We start from the raw sequence: 20,745 nt of genomic DNA, 5'->3' as shown, positions 1-20,745 counted from the left end.
TGGAAGTCACAAGTCAACAACAAAAATTTTCAAATATTTTCAACACTGAACAATCTCCTGGAATTCTCATCCAATGATAGGTTTCAGAGTAACAGCATCCGATGCATCCGATGAAGTGAGCTGTAGCTCACGAAAGCTTATGCTCAAATAAATTGGTTAGTCTCTAAGGTACCACAAGTACTCCTTTTCTTTCATCCAATGATGTCACTATTGGGGATATACAAGAACACGTAACTGAACATGTCTCTATACTCTGAGCCCAGTTTTTGAAATATGTTACTGATTGTGACCTAACCACATTTAATTGGATAAGGAATCTATTTGACTGCCAGTTGTCTCCTAATAAAACTCTCACCTTGAAAACTCAAGAGGAAATGATTGACATCTCATGTGATTCCATTCTGAAGCACCAATTCCAATCCCAGCCTCTGGCTGACTTCTGAGTTTCTCTCAAAGCAGCCTATACCCAAATCTCAACTGCAGCAAGTAAAGTGCTTCTCCCATTTCCAACCACTTACTTATGCAAATCTGGCTTTTCAGCTTTGATGTACTTAAAGAATAAATACTGGGCAAAAATAATGTAAAGATATCAGTTCCCTGGATTAAAATAATTGTGTCCTTAAAGAAGCAGCACGTTCGCATTAAGTATCCAGAAACTTGTTTGTATATAGTTGCGTATAAAGCCACAATCCTTGGGACAATGTTATGATTATTGCCAAAATCACAGGAAAAGGCTTCCAGCTCCCCAAACTGTGCCCTGTTGTCTATTCCCTACCACCCCTGCAAAAAAAACGCCATGTTTCTTAAATGTCCACATATTTATTCCTGAAGACTGTTGCTTTACACTTTTTGAAAGGCTTCAGCATATTTGACTGCAGGGATAATGATTACATGCTTCATTTAGTGCTCTTATGAGTACGTACAGTAATTTCCTATCACTTTTTTGGGGGGGTGCGGTCATCACAGCCTGAAATATTTTCAAAGGGAAGTCCAACAAAAAAAGTTTGAGAACCCCTGCTCTAGCCTTTCATCCAGATAAAGGCAGTATGTTAGGTTTGCTGAAGCTACTATAGCTCTACTTGCTTTGCCACATCATGGCCATGGGTGAACTTTTCTTTTAAAACTCCAGATTTCTCCAGTATCTAACTAGAATACATGAGATGAATGTAGGGGACAGGTATAGATACTAAGAGGATATCCACGTAAGGCATACTTAGTGGTCCCCATCACCATAGTGTCTAAGTCCTTATAATCTTTAATGTGTTTGTCCTCACAACACCCTTCTAAGGCAAGAAAGTACTATTACCCACATTTTACAGACAGGGAAGTGGGGCACAGGGAGGCCAAGATCACACAAAAAGCAGGAAATTGAACTCTGGTCTTTCAAGTCTTAGGCTAGGGCCATAACCACTGGACCATTCTTCTGTATTAAGTTTAAGACCTTGACATTAAGAGCACTACATTACACTCAAACCACCTAGCCAAGCAACAGATACAAAATGATATCAATATTAGAGAAGAATAAACACTTTGAATCTGACCAGTTGTCTCTAGCAGGCCTTTTGTGTCTCACCTAATACTGGCTATTTTAAATCCAATACAGTGCTGGAAAGCGTTTTTTCCATTTAAGTCTTTATGCTTCAGAAGTGGTTTCAGACTTAGTGAAACCAATTTCCATTTACAATGTAATATTTTAGAGCCATTTTAACAATAAAGAAAATATTTTAAAATTGAATGCACTTTTACTGAGATGGATGAATAAAATATACATGTATACTCAGTAATATGGGTCTGTTATAACGGAAGACAAATATATATTGTTTTAAATTGGAAATTGAATTAATATAGAGATAACAGTAAAGAAGAAAACTGAAGAACCACAAGTAAATGTCGTTAATATTGACAGTAAACTTTAGATTTTGTTTATTGCACAGTTCATATTATAAACCTGTTAAAGGAAAAGGAGAAATATATTTCCCTCGTGTTATTTTAATGAGTTGGTAAATGATTGACAATTATTTACCAATATACTATACATGCAAATGTGTTTCCATGGAAACACACAAACTAGAATCTGCGTAATGTCTATTGGACCATATTCTCAGATCATGTAATTTACTATAATTCCATTAATTTATACCTGTTGAATATCAGGCACTTGGGCTTGGTCCTCAACTGGTGTAAAGTTGTATAGTTCCCTTGAAGGAAATTGAGTTATGCTGATTTACATCAGTTGAGGATCCAGTCCAGAGGCTTTATTATTGATATATCCGTTGCAGCCATATTTATGCGCCACATTGGAGACCGACATACCATCTCTCAATAAGTCCAACACAGCCAGCTTTTCCTCCAGCGTTGGAACAGATCGCTCTTTCTTCGGTTGAGCGCCAGATGAAGTAGTTGGCTTGCATTTAGGGGCCATGTTGTACAAAAAATACGTAACTTTAAAGACTAGAATTACAATCAGCATGGTGAGATGCTCACTCTGTGAGAGGCACACGAGAACTGAGACCGACTGAGGGAACAGCAGATTCACGTCTCCCATCTCATGCACACTCACATTTATTGAGTGGAATGGTGGGCGGAATCGCCCGCACTATTTACAAGTATCTTTTTTTTTTTTTTTGCCGAGCGCATATAGTAGAATTTGCATAAGTTAAACGCGCGTATGATGAGACTCACCTGTACAAAGCCTAGAAACCGAAGCCAGAGTCAGACTCAAGCGTGTGTCTACAGAACAAAGTACACTTTTCAAATTACTGAAGTCATCCAAAAGAGATTAACCTGCACTGATTCAGGAAGTAAATGGAAAAGAGAACAAGGATGGTAAAGATGGTGAAATTAAGCGGTTCCGTCTAGAAAAAGTACTGTCTTCTCAAGCTTGCTAATATTTACAACTAAAGAAAAGATATTTACTCCCTTTGTAACCTTAGTAAACACCATCAGAACAACTTTCACAGCTGACTCCTCAGGGATGCCTGCTTTATAACTTGATGCAGCCAGACCATTCAAAATACCTCAAAGGTTTGAGAGCCTGTCAGATTCAAAAGTTCCAAGTCACATGGAAAAATATTTGCAAACAGATAATGTCAAAAAAGAACTAAATTTACAAATGCCAAACTATGAAAGCACTGACAAAAATTTCTCAAGCTCATTAAAATCTAGCTGATATTAACTAAATATCCCCGCTGGTTTATTAATGGGGAGGCATTTTCAGGAAACAGCTAAAATAAAATCCATCCCAGACCTGACCAGATGCTGATATATAGTGAAACAAACCTTCACAAGAATGGTACATAGTTAAAGCTGAATTCTGTATGAGAAACCAAATTTTGAAGGACCTCTATTCATCTGGAAGAAGGAGAACAGGAACTCACGAATATTTGGGGTGAAAATACTTCAGAAGAAAAAGATTAATGTATATTTGCTAAGGTTGCAATGACTAGTTAAATTAAACATGTAGTAAAGGATCTGCCAAATTGACTTGTATGTGGAACCAGAAGGAGGTAGGAATTATAACTTCATTTTTTGACGACAAAGAGGAAACACGTATATTTGGCACAAGGCAGCAGACTTGTTTTCTAAAGGTAAATTGGAGCATAGGGCTAATTTATGAAGAACCTGGTTTCGAGGGAGTCCCTTTAATGTTAGAGCCTGGTGACTATCCTAATTTAGTGTTTTGGGAGAGGATGGAAGTATAGATTAGGTCCATGAGATAGACTCTTGAAAATGGATGGCCACAACGTTGAATCCATTGGAGAACCAAAGGTAATAATTTATGAGAACTCTCTCTTGGAAGGGAAATATATGAAACTGGAATCAGAAATACTCACACTTACTGAGGAAGAAAAGCAAAAAGAAGTACTGGGAGAAAAGAAGACACTGCCATTGACATCAGTTGGGTCCATAAAAGTGTTGGGGGGCATTTGGATTGCTTACAAGAAATTAGTTTGCAGGTCATCATTTGCTGGAGGAAGGTGTGTACCAGGAATGGAAAGATTGGGGTGGTTACAGTGAAGAGCTACAGTCACTGCAACCTATCCAGGAGATTTCATAAACCCCCATATGATCAGTGAAAAATACTTTGGGACTAAAGGTTCCAATATTGATGTTTTAGGAATTATTTCCAATTTGAAAGACACTTGGAATGGTTGAGGACACAATCCATAAGTGGAGAGTGGGTTGTCTATGAGAATCCTGACTTTACAGGAGACCAATACATACTTGATAGAGGACTGTATCCCAGCACTGAGGCTTGGGCGAGCCACAAATTGTAAGATCTCTTCAGTTCAGTCCATAGTTGTGGATACCATCAATAGCCAAATGGGGAAATTCAACATCCAGTTATTTTCATAATCAGAATTCAAAGGTTACAGTCAAATATTTGAGAAAAACACCAATTATATTGATGTTTCATTTGCTATAACATCTTGAAAGAGTTTGGGTGGCAGCTGGATTGCATATTATAAAGAAGATTTCTCTGGTAGTCAGTATGTGTTAGAAGAAGGAACCTATCCTAATTGTCTGCAATGGGATATCCACCCCAAACAAGCCTTAAATCTCTATATGTTATAAACATTAAGCTTTCTGAGCCAATCATAGTTCTGTTTGAAAAGGAAGATTTCAAGGGGAAGAAAATTGAATTTACTACAGAAATCTTAAATCTTCAATTCCAAGGATATAATTCTCAAATACCTTCAATTCAAGTTATTGGTGGAATGTGGGTAATCTATGAGTACAGTAATTATAGAAGGTGTCAGATTCTGTTGTCACCAAATGAAATCCCAGACATGTGTAAATTAAGTGGCTATCACCAAACAGGTTCTCTACATCCTTTATTACAGAAACATATATACTTCAGAATTTGAAATAAGGAAACTGGACAGTTTATGTCAACTGAGAGAAATATAGATTATTTGAATCTTCTCAGAGCACAGGTTACAGAAGATGCTAGGTTAGATGACCAGATCTGGGGTTATCAAGAGGGACTCATCAAAATGCAGGATGGCTGACTATTTCTGCTTGACAGTTGTATGAAATCTTATAAGGGAGATTAAGAATTTAATTGAAATTATATAATAACATGAGGAAAGGGAATACTACCAGCATAAAGGAAGCAAGCAGTGGTTATACCAATAGGAGAACCTGGCAAATTACAAGACCTGCTGTATATAGACCTATTGTCCTCACATCATGTGTGTTGGCAAAATTATGGAAAGAATGATAAATGAGAGATTAGTTGCATATTTGAAAAAATGAAATTATAAACTGTGTCCTGGTTTTGGGAATGGAATATGCACAGTTCATAATATTGTAAGATTAGAAACAACTAGAAAAAAACAGGAGGGATCAGAGAATTTATTATAATTGTCTTTCTGGACATTGAAAAAGCATATGACATGCTATGGAGGAAAGGCTTGCTGTATAAACTAGCAGGAAGTAGAATAAAAGGAAGACTGTTCTGGGGGGTAAGAGACTTCTGAAGTCATAGAATTATGCAAGGCTTTGTCAAATATTTATAAACTTATTAATGGCACTCCAAAGGGGAGTGTTATCAGCCCACTCTGTTTAATATTATGATTAATGATTTTCTGGGGAATATACAGGCAGGAATTAGTATTACCCTATTTGCAGATGACTGTGCTATATAGGCCAAACATAGAAGACGTAGGATAGCTATGGAGAGAACCAGTGAGGTACTCAGGAGGATTTCAGAATGGAGATATACTTGGGGATTTAAGTTCTCACTTGGTGTCAAGGTTTCTTCCCCACTCTGAACTCTAGGGTACAGACATGGGGACCTGCATGAAAAACCCCCAAAGCTTATTCTTACCAGCTTAGGTTAAAACTTCCCCAAGGTACAAACTTTGCCTTGTCCTTGACCCCTATGCTGCCACCACCAAGCGTGTTAAACAAAGAACAGGGAAAGAGCCCACTTGGAGATGTCTTCCCCTAAAATATCCCCCCAAGCCCTACACCCCCTTTCCTGGAGAAGGCTTGATAAAAATCCTCACCAATTTGTACAGGTGAACACAGACCCAAACCCTTGGATCTTAAGAACCATGAAAAAGCAATCAGGTTCTTAAAAGAAGAATTTTAATTAAAGAAAAGGAAAAATAATCACCTCTGTAAAAATCAGGATGGTAAATACCTTACAGGGTAATCAGATTCAAAACATAGAGAATCCCTCTAGGCAAAACCTTAAGTTACAAAAAGATACAAAAATAGGAATATACATTCCATTCAGCACAGCGTATTTTACCAGCCATTAAACAAAAGGAAATCTAACGCATTTCTAGCTAGATTACTTACTAACTTACTTAACGGAGTTTCTGAGACTGCATTCCTGATCTGTCCCCAGCAAAAGCATCACACAGACAGACAGACCCTTTGTTTCCCCCCCTCCAGCTTTGAAAGTATCTTGTCTCCTCATTGGTCATTTTGGTCAGGTGCCAGCAAGGTTATCTTAGCTTCTTAACCCTTTACAGGTGAAAGGGTTTTGCCTCTGGCCAAGAGGGATTTTATAGCACTGTATACAGAAAGGTGGTTACCCTTCCCTTTATTTTTATGACACATGGTAAAACAAATGGAAGGATCTTCACAAAAAGGAATGTAGGGGAAGAATGGAACCTATATCTCTATACAGAAAAAATACATGTAGTTCTAAGGAGTTATGTTCGATAACAAAACAACTTGGAAGGATCATATAAAGACTAAATGAAAAGACAGGATACATCTGCTTAAAAGTATTGTTGGGAAAAAGTGGGGTGCAGACAAGAATACATTGCTGATGCTATATAGGGTATTAATAAGACCAGTTTTACATCATGGATGAAGGTTCTGTGAAACTTGAGGATAATGGCATACTTAACAGCTGAGATAAAAGAAGTGAAATTCCAATTTAGATTGCCAACAGGTCACTGTGACCTGAATGGTAATTTATATTTACTAAACAAGTACAAAAACTGGTTGTGCGATACATGCAAAGCCGAAGAAACAGTTGAGTATCTGCTGTGGCAATACAAGGAGAATTACACAGAAAGAAAGATTCTTTATGAAGAACTGAGATACCTCAAGGTGAAAGAATATAGTCTGAAAGGATTAGTGAAAGTACCGGGAAAGTTTAATAGCATTAATAAAGCATTACTTTTGCTTTTTTATGGATACAAGACTGGGTGAGAGGAAATAGATTTTTGCTTATGTGAAAACTGCAGTAGGTGATGATCAGAACCCCCCACATGCTAAGGCTGGAAAAAGAGAAAAGAAAAGAAAAGAAGGGGACTGCAGGGGAAGTAATCTGCAGTCACTTCCTGGGAGAAGGGAGGTTTGTTTGGGGCTACAGAGTTTGGCAAGAAGTCGGGGCCGGGGAAGGGAGTAGTCTACAGTTGCTCCCTGGGAGGAAGGAATTTAGGTCGGCAAACCCAGAGGGGGATAGGATAGAGATAGAGAAAGAAAGGAGGAAGGAGTCCAGGGAAATAACGATATGGACTGGGAGCAAGTAGACCATAGTTGCTGTACGCAGGGTCCCTGGGTTAGAACCCAGCATAGAAGTGGGGGGCTGCATTTCCCTGCCTGCCAGTGGGAAGCGGTGCAGGGCTGTTAGGGGCACCATCTGGACAGCTGATCGGCGAGGCTACCAAGGGGGACACACAGTGACCTAGCTAGAGGGCTGAGTTGTAAAGAGAGAGCACTGTGAATTACATTAAGAAAGACTACTGCAACAATGGAGCGACCATTGGTAGGGGACACCATATGGGATGAAAGCTGCTACACTATCCTGGCCAGGAGGTGGCCATCACAATAACAATACCTCCTCCTGATATCAATATGAGTTTTGACATCCATCAATTTTGATGAGAGTAGGAAAGGGACCAGCAATAAAAAGATACTAAGGATACATTTGGAAAACAATCTAAAACATGATTTTTTTAAAAAAATCTAGTGATTTGCTGGAATATAGACTCTTTAATAATTCTTGAGTATGAATCAATCATAACATCATCTTGAAAACATGGCAAGTGACTACTCACCTGGCATAGCCTTTTCTGTCTGGAGGGTAGCAATTGCTGAAATATTTCGTTAAACCACATCAACAGCCATCTGGGTGCAAACAATGGCCCCAGAACAGATGGGAGATTGAGTTATTTGCTTTTGATGTTGCACAACTAATAGATTATCGAGTATTTTTCTTGAGCATTACAGCCAAGACCTAATATGTGGAATAAAATGACAACCTAGTTAATGCTCATTTTGCCTCTCCATGAAGGACAAAAAGAAGTAATATCACTTTAACAAAAAGATTTAGATCCTGATCCAAAGACTATTAAGGTCAATATAAAGACTCTCATCAATGTCATGACCTCTGAATCAGATCCTTAATCACTCCCTCAATCTGTGAGGACCATAATTTTGTGGTTAAAATGGCAAAAAAAAAAAAAAAGAAGCTAAAAAATTATACTAATATCTAGCCTGAATCTGCCAACCATTGCACATGTGACTTTAGCTGGAATTGTGGGTGCTTAGCCTTTCTGGAAAAAAAAAACATGCCCAGAGCTGTTTTCTGGAGTGGAGGGGCTTTATTCTTTTCTCAGTCCCAGTTATGTAAATCAGGAGTAACTCCACTGAAGCCATGGATGGAATTATGGCTGTGCAAAACCAATGAACTGTATGTGAGGGATGAATCCATTTTCTGATGTCTCTGAATTATGTGGAGCAATTGGCTTTTGCCATCTAATATCCTTTTTCAACACTGTAATACATTTTTCTGTTTCAAGAATAGGTTTTCCTGTGTTTTTGTTAAATCCCATCTCTCCAGTCAAGGAAGAAACCTATTGAGTACAAGGGGGAATCCTGAGCTCTCTTCTGGCTCCCCAAATGGAGCAGAGAGCTCCTGGATCTCCATTGCTGGGGTTTCCTTCAGCATGAGGTTGTTCCCAGTGGGCACAAACTTAGCATAATAAACTCCTAGGCCACTTCCTTTTGAGGCATCCAGTGTAGGAGCTGAGGAGGGGGCATGGCCATAGTGTGTTCTGACAGCCCAAGGTTGGCAGTGGCCTCTTGCAGGGGCCTCAGTCAGCCAGTATAGGATAGAACAGCCTCATGTGTGCTGGGGCCAGGATGGGCATAGAACTGGATACAGCTGAGTATCTAAGTTTAAGTTTTTCTGCCTGTTTGGAAGTCATGGCAATACTATTTTTAACCACCTTTATTTTAATTTAAACATCTCCCTTTATTCCTTATTTAACATTGTAATTCCAGTACAATTTTTGGCTGTATAGATTCATGTTTAGTTTAATCCTTCCTGAAATATTAAAAACATCAGTTTTTAAAATGGCAAAATCTAATTCATTCAGCAAGATTTATTCAATATCCACATGCTGGCAATTTAAACAGTACACACTACCAATGTGCATGTTTTTATACATTAATTTCCAATCGCCCTCATCTTTGATTTGGCGTTAGCTCAGTCCTCTCGCTCAATTAAACAATTTCCCCAATGGAAATGATAGTTAATTAACTTGTATAGGGTTTTAAAGTAAGCCCCTGTGTGTATGTTATATTTGTAATCATTTAATGTTTCTAAAGTATATTATTTGCAATAAAAATAATTCTATTTCTTCTGATTTTCTTTGATAAACAGGAATAAGTAGACATATATTAAAAATTGATTATAGACTCTAATAGGTGCAGAATCAAAACCTAGGAAAGCACTTTTGTTTACTGATTCTCAGCTGTGATTCTACAAAATATGTATGCATTGACAATATAGTAGTAGTGTTGCTATATACAGCTAGTTAAATATTTATTGTTGCTGCTGCTGCTTCTTTAGCAGGGGATGTTGCCTTGCAACCAACATTAATGAATGACTAATCTATTGTACAAGTAAGTGCATCTAGAAGTTGAAATAGAATACTTACCCTTACAATATGGTCCTTCTATTGTGGCACCTGCACTGGGAAAAGGTTATTAATGGAATTATAATTACCTTGTAAAATAGTTCCATTTTTCTAATGCAAAAGTTATTTTTCATATTACTCACAACAAATAGCCAGAATTTTAGTAGCTCAGTGTGGATATATCGTTTCACTTACCACTAATGTTAATAAGAATTTTTTTGAGTACCAAACTATTTTTAGCTGATCTGCACAAACACAGTTACATTTGCATCTAGCAAGATGTATCCTGGCAACAGTATATTTTTAGATTCCTAACAATTTAGTCTTTTCATTTTATGCAAATGATTTGCTACGGCGAGAATAATGAGAATTCAAGATGGCTGACTTTTACAGCTAAGAGCTATAGATGGGATCTAGGAGAATGGTATATTATACATTTTCCTCAATATGCCTGCTCAATAAAAACTGAAGGCTTGATTCTTGATTGAAAGTTACACTCATCCCTGTGTGTTGCATAGGTGTGCCACCCTTGGTGGTACCCTGGGAAGGAACTATTAGCCAAAGTCTGAGTTCCTCCCGTGCACTCCCTTTATCTTATCTGTGGGGTGGGAAATAATTTATTGTAGTTCTTACTATTGTGCAGCATATTTCCCCACATGCATAGTTATAGTTCTGCTGGCCAGTACTTCGGAGGTGAGGGACAGAGCTAAAGCTCTACCCGTTTCCCATCCTTCTGCATTGCTATCCTGCCCACTTGCTCGCAAGGAAAAGTATTTGTCTCACAGAGCCTGCTCTCCAGTTATAAACACTAACTCAATCAGTCTCTGCTATGTCACAGACCTTAAGTGATGCATAGGCCTTTTCTAACCTACAGCACAGATATGAATTTCACCCATGGTTATTTTATCAGCAAATATTCTGCCAGTCTGTAGACTGTGTGTGTGTGTGTGTTTTTATATATGTATTATAGAGGGAGCTGGTAGAAACCCCTATATTTTGGTTGATTTAACACTTTTAATTATAAAAGATAATAGCATTTTTTAAAAAGATGCTTGAACACCTCCATTGTTTCCAAGCAGGCTTTTGAAATTCAGCGAGGACAAAGCCCTATGGGTAGAGATGTACCTTTCACTCATCCCATAATCTCTGTTCAGGTTTGGATTAATTATAGATTTATTTCCTTTTCTTGCTTGTGTCCTGCATGAAAATTACAGCTATGTGACAGAATAGTAATGGAATGTTCACTAAACGTGAACATTCTAAAGAGCCAGGCCCATGCATGCTGATGCCAAAGCAGCAACAATGTTGGGAGCTTTGGTAACAACAGTGGGGGAAGAGGGGAAGAGAGCTGGGCCAGGCTCTCACTAATGGCCCCTCCAGACCCAGCAGATGGCCCCACTCTGGATAGTTAGTCTTGTAGCTCAAGTGGCAGAAGTCTGTGCTGCAGTTCAAACCCTGCTGGTGATGTGAAGGTTGTTACATTTATACATAATAATTTTTTTTTTACCTTAAAAAAAAAGTCCTAGGGAATCACATACAAATACTACATTAGAATAAATTTTTTAGTGTTGAAAATTGTGTTAAAAATTTCAGGGGGTTTTCTTTGTCCTTCTTGCAGGCTAGGGGGCTCTGTAGGGAAGTGTGCAATCTGGGCCTAGCAGCAGTTAGTCTGTAGATAGCCACTCTAGATGATGTAATTTGTGCCTCTCTGTTTTAGGGAGCCATCTGTTTTGTCTCTCTCTGATTTTGAGTTTTTATGTGTAATTCTGAATTCTAAGAAATAAAGAACAGTTTTGCTGCAATGTTCCAACAAGGGTATTTCATGATTTTAAGTTAAGCACCAATGTGGACACAAGAACTGGCCATCAACATGTTTAGGCTTGAAATTAGGTGAAGGCTTCTAACCACCAGAGGAGCAAAGTTCTGGAACAGCCTTTCGAGGGGAGCACTGGGGGCAAAAAACCTAACTGGCTTGAAGACTGAGCCTGATAAGTTTATGGAGGGAATGGTATGATGGGACTGCCTACAATGGCATGTAGCCAATCTGTGACCACTAGTAGCAAATATCTCCAATGGTGATGGGACACTAGATGGTGAGGGCTCTGAGTTACTACAGAAAATTCTTTTCCATGTATCTGGATGGTGGGTCTTGCCCACATGTTCAGAATCTAACTGATCACCATATTTAGGGCAGGACGGAATTTTTCCCCGGGTTAGATTGGCAGAGACCCTGGGGAATTTTCATCTTACTCTGCTGCACGGGGCACTGGTCACTTCCAAGTTTAAACTAGAATAAATCATGGGTTCTCTGTAATTTGAAGTCTTTAAATCATGATTTGAGAGCTACAGTAACTTAGCCAGAGGTTAGGGGTCTGTTACAGGAGTGGGTGGGCGAAGTTCTGTGGCCTGTGATATGCAGGAGGTCAGATTAGATGATCATGATGGTCTCTTTTGACCTTAAAATCTATGAGTCTATAAAGAGTCATAATATCTTTAATACCACCAAAATCTACGTTTCCAGCAACTGAAGCTTTCCTCAGACTGTCCTACCTTCCCAGAAGTAAAACCCAAGCTCTGCGTTAGGTCTTTTATTTAATAGAATTACCCTCACTGCCTCTATTCCTGATGATTGCTTACAGCTCCACCTGTGACTTTTTAAATTAGCCACTGCTGCCTAATTTGACAGCCTTAGCAGGGAATGGCTGATTGCATCATAAATCCCATCTGGATCAAGACAGGAAAAAAAAAGAAGCCACAGTTTTTATTCATTGAATGAGGCAGCTTTTCTGTTTGTAAAGAGACAATGGGGAAAACGAATGAGCTGGAAGAGCCTCATTTCCCTTCTCATCTTCAGATAAGCTGCAGAAACACATTATCATTCAGCTATTCTTAGAGAGTGGAATTCATCTTGTTCAGGGGGCCTGTGCATCACTTAGGGCAGGGCTACACACACGTAAAACATGGCAGCGGGGCAGCTGCAGCTGTGCCGCTATAGCACGTCAGTGACGACCCTACTACGCCGGTGGGAGGGGTTCTCCTGTCAGCCTAGTTAGAAGCAGTAGCTATGTCAAGGGAGAAGTCCTCCCATTGACTTTTCACATACTAGAGCGATGTAGTTATACTGATGTAAGTTTATAGTAGACCTGTCCTGTTTCAAGGGCTTAAGCATGATTTAAGTGGTGCAGAGGTCTTATATTGCATACATTATAGAAAGGGTTTCCCTAGCAGGAAGAACTAAAATTAAATAAGAACATCCTCAGCGTCTGGGTGAGGATGACAGGGGAGGAATGAAGTTCCACTCTGTGTATTTAATTTTTCTGCTTAGCTATCAGAAATAAGAAACCCCATTCTTTGCCCTGAAAGTTTCCTGAGAGCCCTTTCTTCTGAGATCTTAGAAGACTAAAGGGTCAGAAATGTGGAGAAACCCACAGTAAACAACATAAAAGAGTAAATTATGCGGTGACAAATGTCATTTCAAATCTCTTATCCGTTATGCCCCTACATCTCTCATCACCACTGGGCAGGTTTCTTCCTCCCATTGAAAATCTGCACTCGAGATAACTTTTCCCAACATGCATCACATTTCAGATTGAATCACATTTTATCGTTTTGCCCACCAGGAAACCATGCACCTGAAAGATGATGCCTAATACAAAAGTATCCATGAAGTGATGAGTGTTTTATTCAAATAAGCAAATTCACGTCACAGTATGAGATAAACATTTCCAGCTCTGCTGCCCTGGCAGTCTTTATTATTAATCAAGCATCACCAATGTGCATATTGCTGTACAGTGCATAGATGATGACATGATCTTTGCTGCATGGCTTTTGCAATCTGTTGCTTAACCTGAGACTAATGAGAAAACAGAGGATGGGATTACAAATTGCATATTTACCTCTTGTGGCCTATGAACTTTATGACTTCAGGGTTTTGTTCTTCAGAGTTTGAGTCACCGACAGTCAGCTCATAGCAGCTTTTTAGAGGGTTCCTCTCTCTTCAAGGCTAATTGCTGTGTACAGCTCTGTGAAAAGAAGCACAGACAGGCATATTCAGTTTTGTATACAATAGCTCCATTCTCACTGTCCGCTAAACAGTCAAGTTCAGTGTAACTCCTCCCTCCATTTCTGAATCAGGGCTATGGAAAGGAAGAGGTTTTTTTTTAATAAAGCAACTCTGCTGTGAAACAGCTCTATCCTTAGTGACAGCTTTCTACCCAGCAGCATTACATAGCTCATTAATTTCAAAGTTCAGAGAGAATATCGGATCTTACTAAGAGCTTCCCCATCTCGTCTGCTCTTTGCAGGAATATACGTTTTTACTACCCAGAGATTTGTAAAACGAGCAACATCTATATGCTGCAGCTCTGGCAAAAATCAATTCATATTCATGCATTTTTTATTGTAACACCTGTCATCTTTTAAACTGATTTCCAACATTTGTGCACCCACATTCAGTTGTATTTTACAATTTATAAATATAATCTTTTAGTGCTTGCTAGCCTGATTCTCTAACTCAGTCTGAAAAGTCTTTGTTTTGCTTTAACTAATTTTGTTTTCAGGGGTTTGAGTCAGCAGCAAGTCTTGTTATCACCCTGGAAAAGATCAGTTTCAGTGACCGATATCATCAGACAGAATTCAATTCATGCATCACAGACTAGAGGCAGGAGAGATTATTTCCTGACTCATAGACTCATAGGGCAAGTCTACACTACAGTGCTACATTGGCACAGCTACACCAATGCAGCTTCACTGCTGTAGCGTGTCTGGTGAAGATGCACTATGCTGATGCACTCTTCCATCGACATAATTACTCCACCTCAGCAAGAAGTGGAAGCATGTTGGCAGGAGAGTGTCTCTTGCCGACATAGCACTGGTGTGGACAGCGTTAAACTTTTCTCTCACGAGAGGGGGGCTTCACACCCCTGAGCTACGTAAGTTATATCGACTTAGGCTGTAGTGTAAACCTGCCCATAGACTTTAAGGCCAGAAGGGACCACCATGATCATCTAGTCTGACCTCCTGCATATCACAGGCCAGAGAACCTTACTTCCTCACTCCTGTAATAGACCCATAACCTCTGGTTGAGTTACTGAAATCCTCAAAACTTGATTTAAAAACTTCAAATTGTGGAGAATCCACCATTTACACTAGTTTATACATGCAAGTGACCCATACCCCATGCTGCAGAGGAAGGAAGAAAACAAAAACAATCTGAACCAGGAGAAAATTCTTTCCCAACCCCAAATTGCTGAGCATGTGGACAATACCTACCAGCCAGACACCTGGAAAGAATTCTCTATAGTAACTCAGAGTCCCATCACTGGCCATTGGGGATATAAAGTTCAGTTCGCTCATTGACATCAACTGACTTAGGACTGTATCCTGCAAATGCTTACTGACACAATAGCATGTGAGTAAGCAGAGACTTGTAGAGAACTTTAAACAGTCAGTGCACTACAGTTGCAATTGCACTAGCCAGGACACATGGCAGTTCACCATAGAACTAATTAAAATCAGCATGCAACCTCATCCTTTGGTGATTTTGAATTTAAAAAAAAGTATAAACTATGCATACCTATGGCACTGTATAAATATAAATTAATAAATATTAACAACATATAACCCTGAGCAAATCCTTATTAATCTTTTCACCACTTTGTGGGTATTCTTCCAAGATGCAAAAATTGCAGATTTGCTTAACAATTTTTCATACAGTTTTCAGTGACTCCTGTTACAATCACAGCCCAATTTTCAAATATAGGGGTCTTAACAGAATATTAAATGCTTAATAAGTAAATGGCCTTTCTCTGAAAAACTCCTTTGTGTGGACATCTAACTGCCAATCCACAGGCAGGGTATAGGTTTGCCCTGCAACTCCAAAATGAATTCTAATCCAGCAACTGAATTCTGCATCCCTATGTTGGGGGCTTGTGGTTTTTGAATCCACATAATTGTAGAGTCATTGGCTGCACCCTTGCCCCTCCATTACATGCTTCCCACTGAATGAGCCTATAGATAGTTGATGGGGAGCTAAACTATGAAGGGGATGCATAGCTTCCAGTCTTCATCTCTGCTCCGGCTGTGCAGTGGAACCTAAGCAGTTCTGCGGCACTGAAGAGTTTCTGGAGTCCTTACAAGAATAATAAGTGAGTTTTACCCCAAAGTGAAACATTTCATAAAAGCAGCAGAGACCAGGACTCTAAAATGCATATATGTTTATGGAATAGCATTGTTAACGGAGGTTTTGGGCAACCATTTTTTGTTCAAATGCACTCTTCCATATCAGCTTTTGAGGATTATTGCGTACGTGTCCATTTGCACAAAAAATATTTGCTGCCAAATATTTATGGCTAAATTCTGCACTTTGACATATGCCCACAGCTCCTAATGAAGTCAATGGGAGCTGAATGCTTTGCATTTAAAGGAAGGATTTGGCCTATAGCCTTTTTCTGGAGTAAACCCAGCCATGATTTTTTTTTTCCTATCAGAGTTTCCAATTTCTGTACATGAAGTTTATGCCCAGACTTGTTTTGGTGTTTCCCTGAAATGGTGTGCAGCACATTGTGTCAGGTGACAGTACAATACAATAGGATGCCTGTTAACCAGAGTGCACTTCCTTCTACACAATCATTACATTTATCATGCTAACTTTCCATATCCTGTAGATGCGAATCTCACCTCAGGCAGGAAACACATGTGTGCACATTTTTGTCATTAAAACAAAAAAATGACAAGCAAACTCTGCCAGTGCTAACATTCAAACGTGCATTATCATATAGCCACAAATGTACTGAAGAAAAGGTTAATATGACAACTAGCAGGTGGGGAGTTTAAAAGGAATTTTCTGGGTGACTAGGCACAGCTTTATAATTCGACAAGTCACAGTGAAATTTATTTCAAGCTGTCTTTAATAGTGTTGTTTACATTGATTTGCTTTGTCTGCTTTCTATAATGCCTTCCCTGCCAAGGACTACATTCTGCTCTCATTTACATTGGAACCTAAAACAACTCCACTGAAGATAATTTGGCTCTGAATTCACAATCTGAGTATACAGTAGTTATGTGTAACATATCAAGGGCCAGATCATTAGCTGGTGTAAATTGGGGGAGCTCCACTTGAGGATCTGGCCCTCAACTGCTTCATGTATGAAGCAACCTGGGTTCATGGTTTTCAATGTCTTGGAGCACTGGGGAAATGCCAGAAAACTGACTTGCTTACAGTCTATAAGTACCTACATGGGAAATAAATCTGTATTAATGAGCTTTTAGTCAAGCAGAGAAAGATATAACATGATCTAATGGCTGGAAGTTGAAGCTAGACAAATTTAGACTGGATATAAGATGTAATTTTTTTACGATGGAGCAATTAACCAGTGGAACAAGTTACCCAGCATTGTGGTAGATTCTCCATCACTGACAATTTTTTAACTCAAGATTGGATATTTTCACTAAAAGATATGCTCTAGGAATCATTTTGGGGAAGTTCTATGGCCTGTGCTATACAGGAAATCAGAGGATGTTCACAGATTCTGGCCTTAGAATCTATAGAAAGAAAGAAAGAAAGAAAGAAAGAAAGAAAGAAAGAAAGAAAGAAAGAAAGAAAGAAAACATAATTAGGGGATTACTAAAGGGTCACTGTTCTCAGAAGAATTGTTCTCCATATCATAGGCATTATGCACCAAGGCAGGCTGAATTTTGGAAAAGTTCAGGGGTAGGAGAGAGGGAAGAAAAAAATCAGGTTTCTAATGGAAAAGTTATGATCAGGTTCACTGTGAACAGGATACCTCTGTATAAAACACACAGATTAACATAATTTGTTGGGGAAGAGTCAACATGGTTTTTGTAAAGGGAAATCATGTCTCACCAATCTACTAGAATTCTTTGAGGGTGTCAACAAGCATGGACAAAGATGATCCAGTGGATGTAATGTACTTATATTTTGAGAAAGCCTTTGACAAGGTCCCTCACCAAACGCTCTTAAGCAAAGTATGGGGAGAGGGAAGGTCCTCTTATGGACCAGTAACTGGTTAAAAGATAGGAAACAAAGGGTAGATATAAGTGTTCAGTTGTCAGAATGGAGAGAGGTAAATAGTGGTGTCCCCCAGTCATCTGTACTGGGACCAGTCCTATTCAACATATTTATAAATGATCTGGAAGAAGGGCTAAACAGTGAGGTTGCAAAATTTGCAGATGATACAGAACTATTCAAGATAGTTAAGTCCAAAGCAGACTGCGAAGAGCTACAGAGGGATCTTACAAAACTGGGTGATTGGGCAACAAAATGGCAGATAAAATTCAATGTTGATAAATGCAAAGTAATGCACACTGGAATATATAATCCCAACTCTACATATAAAATGATGGGGGTCTAAACTAGCTGTTACCATTCAAGAAAGGGATCTTGGAGTCATTGTGGCTAGTTCTCTGAAAACATCCACTCAATGTGCAGTGGCAGTCAAAAAGCAAACAGAATTTTGGGAATCATTAGGAAATGGATAGATAATAAGACAGAAAATATCATATTGCTTCTATATAAATCCATGGTACGCCCACATCTTGAATACTGTGTGCAGATGTGATCACCCCATCTCAAAAAAGGTATATTGGACTTGGAAAAGGTTCAGAAAAGAGCAGTAAAATGAGTAGGGGTATGGCACAGATTCCATATGAGGAGAGATTAATAAGATTGGGACTTTTCAGCTTGGAAAAGAGACGATTAAGGGGGGATAAAATAGAGGTCTATAAAATCATGACTGGTGTGGAGAAAGTAAATAATGAAGAACTAGCGGTCACCAGAGCCATCCCTAGGGGGCTAAGGGTCCAGGAAACCCCCCACTCCGCCCCAGCCCCGCCCCACTCCATCCCTTCTCCCAAACCTCTGCCCATGCCCTGCCTCTTCCCTCCCTGCCCCCATCCACCCCTTCCCCCAAGCCCCCCATCCCACCTCTTCCCACCCTGCTTGGCCTCCTCCCCACCCCTTCCCCCAAGTCTCCGCCCTGCCTCTTTCCGGCTTCTGCCCCCTCCCCCGAGCGACACTGAGAGCCGGCGGAGTGGGGCCTGCTGGGGCTGGGTTGTTCGCTGGTGCCAACCCCAGGCCCCCCACTAATGTCCAGAAGTGCAGGGCCCCCCAAAGCGCCCCGGGGCAGTTGCTCCAGTCCGTCCTATGGACAGGATGGCTCTGGGGGAGTCACCAAATGAAATTAATAGGCAGCAAGAGTAAAACAAACCAAAGAAAATATTTCTTCACCCAATGCACAGTCAACCTGTGGAACTCTTTGCCAGAAGATGTTGTGAAGGCCATGACTATAACAGGGTTCTAAAAAGAACTAGATAAGTTCATGGGGGATAGATCCATCAATGGCTATTAGCCAGGATGGGCAGGAATGGTCTCCCTAGCCTCTGTTTGCCAGAAGCTGGGAATGAGAGACAGGGAATGGATCACTTGGTGGTTACCTGTTCTGTTCATTCCCTCTAGGGCACCTGGCATTGGTCACTGTCGGAAGACAGGGTACTGGGCTAGATGGACATTTGGTCTGACCCAGTATGGCCATTCTTATGTTCTTATAATAAGGAACACTTGGGCATTTTTGGTCCCTTTTTTCCATTCACAGTTTGATGTGTGATGACTATGTTGTTTTGTTTATGTCTCATTCCATTATTAATGCCAATGGCCAGGAGTAGTTGAGAATAGCATTGCATGGTCCAGGAATATAAAAAAAAAAACACATTGATGATATCTAACAAACTGGTTGTTCTTTGGAGGGGGAGAAAAAAGTTAAAGTAAACATGGGTTTGGCAAAAAGTTTTAGAACATAACATTAGCTTACCTTTATAGAGCACCATCCACCCCAAAGCACTTAGCCACTACAAACATACAGCGTCTCTGCAGGAAATTGTAGAGGGCAGTGGTTAACTAAGGCCAAGTCTCCACTACGAGCGAGGAGGTGATTCCCTTGCATGTGTACAAATACTTGTGCTAGCTCTCATTGAGGTAGTGAGTCTATATAGCAGCGTAGCCATAGCTGAGTTGTGCCAAGTACGTACACATTGGTTTCAGGCAGGTTTGTACTCAGCCCACCTCAGTGGTGCCTCCGATGCTGCTACCAGTGCTACTGTAGCTACACTGCCATTTATATTTGTACTAGCTGTCTTTGAGCTAGTATGAGTTTGTGCCCACAAGCAGGGGAATCACACCCCTCGCTTGCCATGTAGATGTAGCCTAACATACACCAAGCTGTAAGACATGAGGGGACAGAGATATATTTGGCTAAGAACACCAGGGTAAACCTCTAGCCCAGTGAAAAGGGCCCTGGGATCTTTACTGGACAAACAAAATAGGGCAGAAAGAATTTCTTCTGTTTAAGGTCACGTCAAAGGATTCTTCCACTGCCCACAATAAACGGCGTGGTACTCAGGAAATTCTAAAAGATTTCTGGTGTTGAAGAAAGCTGGCTACATACTGAAAGATTTGGGATTTGAATCCAAGGGTAGTAATAAAGTCAACTCCATTTAAGGTTTAATACATATTGAGGGCTATGATAAATAAATAACGGAATAAATCCTAGAGAGAACAAGTTTCTAGATGAGAGTTCATTGAGGCCCATATTGTGATAGGATCTTTACACATGGGAACAGTGATCAGCCTCTTCCCCTTGCACAGGCCTGTCATAGCTGCAGTCCCTGCAATTGGAAAAAACATCGGGACAGCTCTCTTGAAGCCTGATGCAACACCTGTTGAAATTAATGGGAGGACTCCCATTGGCTTAACTGGGTTTTGGATTAGGCTCTGTCAAGGTTCCTCCCCCACTCTGAACTCTAGGGTACAGATGTGGGGACCTGCATGAAAAAC

General features: G+C 39.9%; 1 long non-coding RNA gene across 1 annotated transcript in view; it reads right to left on the bottom strand.

The window, feature by feature from the left end:
* Positions 1-2,684: 2,684 nt before the first annotated feature.
* The window catches only part of LOC125634589 (uncharacterized), a 144,970-nt gene continuing 126,909 nt past the window's right edge, over positions 2,685-20,745 (bottom strand). The window contains exons 7-10 of the long non-coding RNA XR_007355967.2: positions 13,793-13,918; positions 9,918-9,952; positions 8,031-8,209; positions 2,685-2,789 (exon numbers count right to left, since the gene is read on the bottom strand). This is a non-coding gene — a long non-coding RNA (uncharacterized LOC125634589). The remainder of the gene's footprint in view (positions 2,790-8,030; positions 8,210-9,917; positions 9,953-13,792; positions 13,919-20,745) is intronic.

This window comes from Caretta caretta, chromosome 3, assembly GCF_965140235.1.
Source record: "Caretta caretta isolate rCarCar2 chromosome 3, rCarCar1.hap1, whole genome shotgun sequence".
Classification (NCBI taxonomy): domain Eukaryota; kingdom Metazoa; phylum Chordata; order Testudines; family Cheloniidae; genus Caretta; species Caretta caretta.
This window is presented reverse-complemented; position numbering and strand designations above follow the sequence as displayed.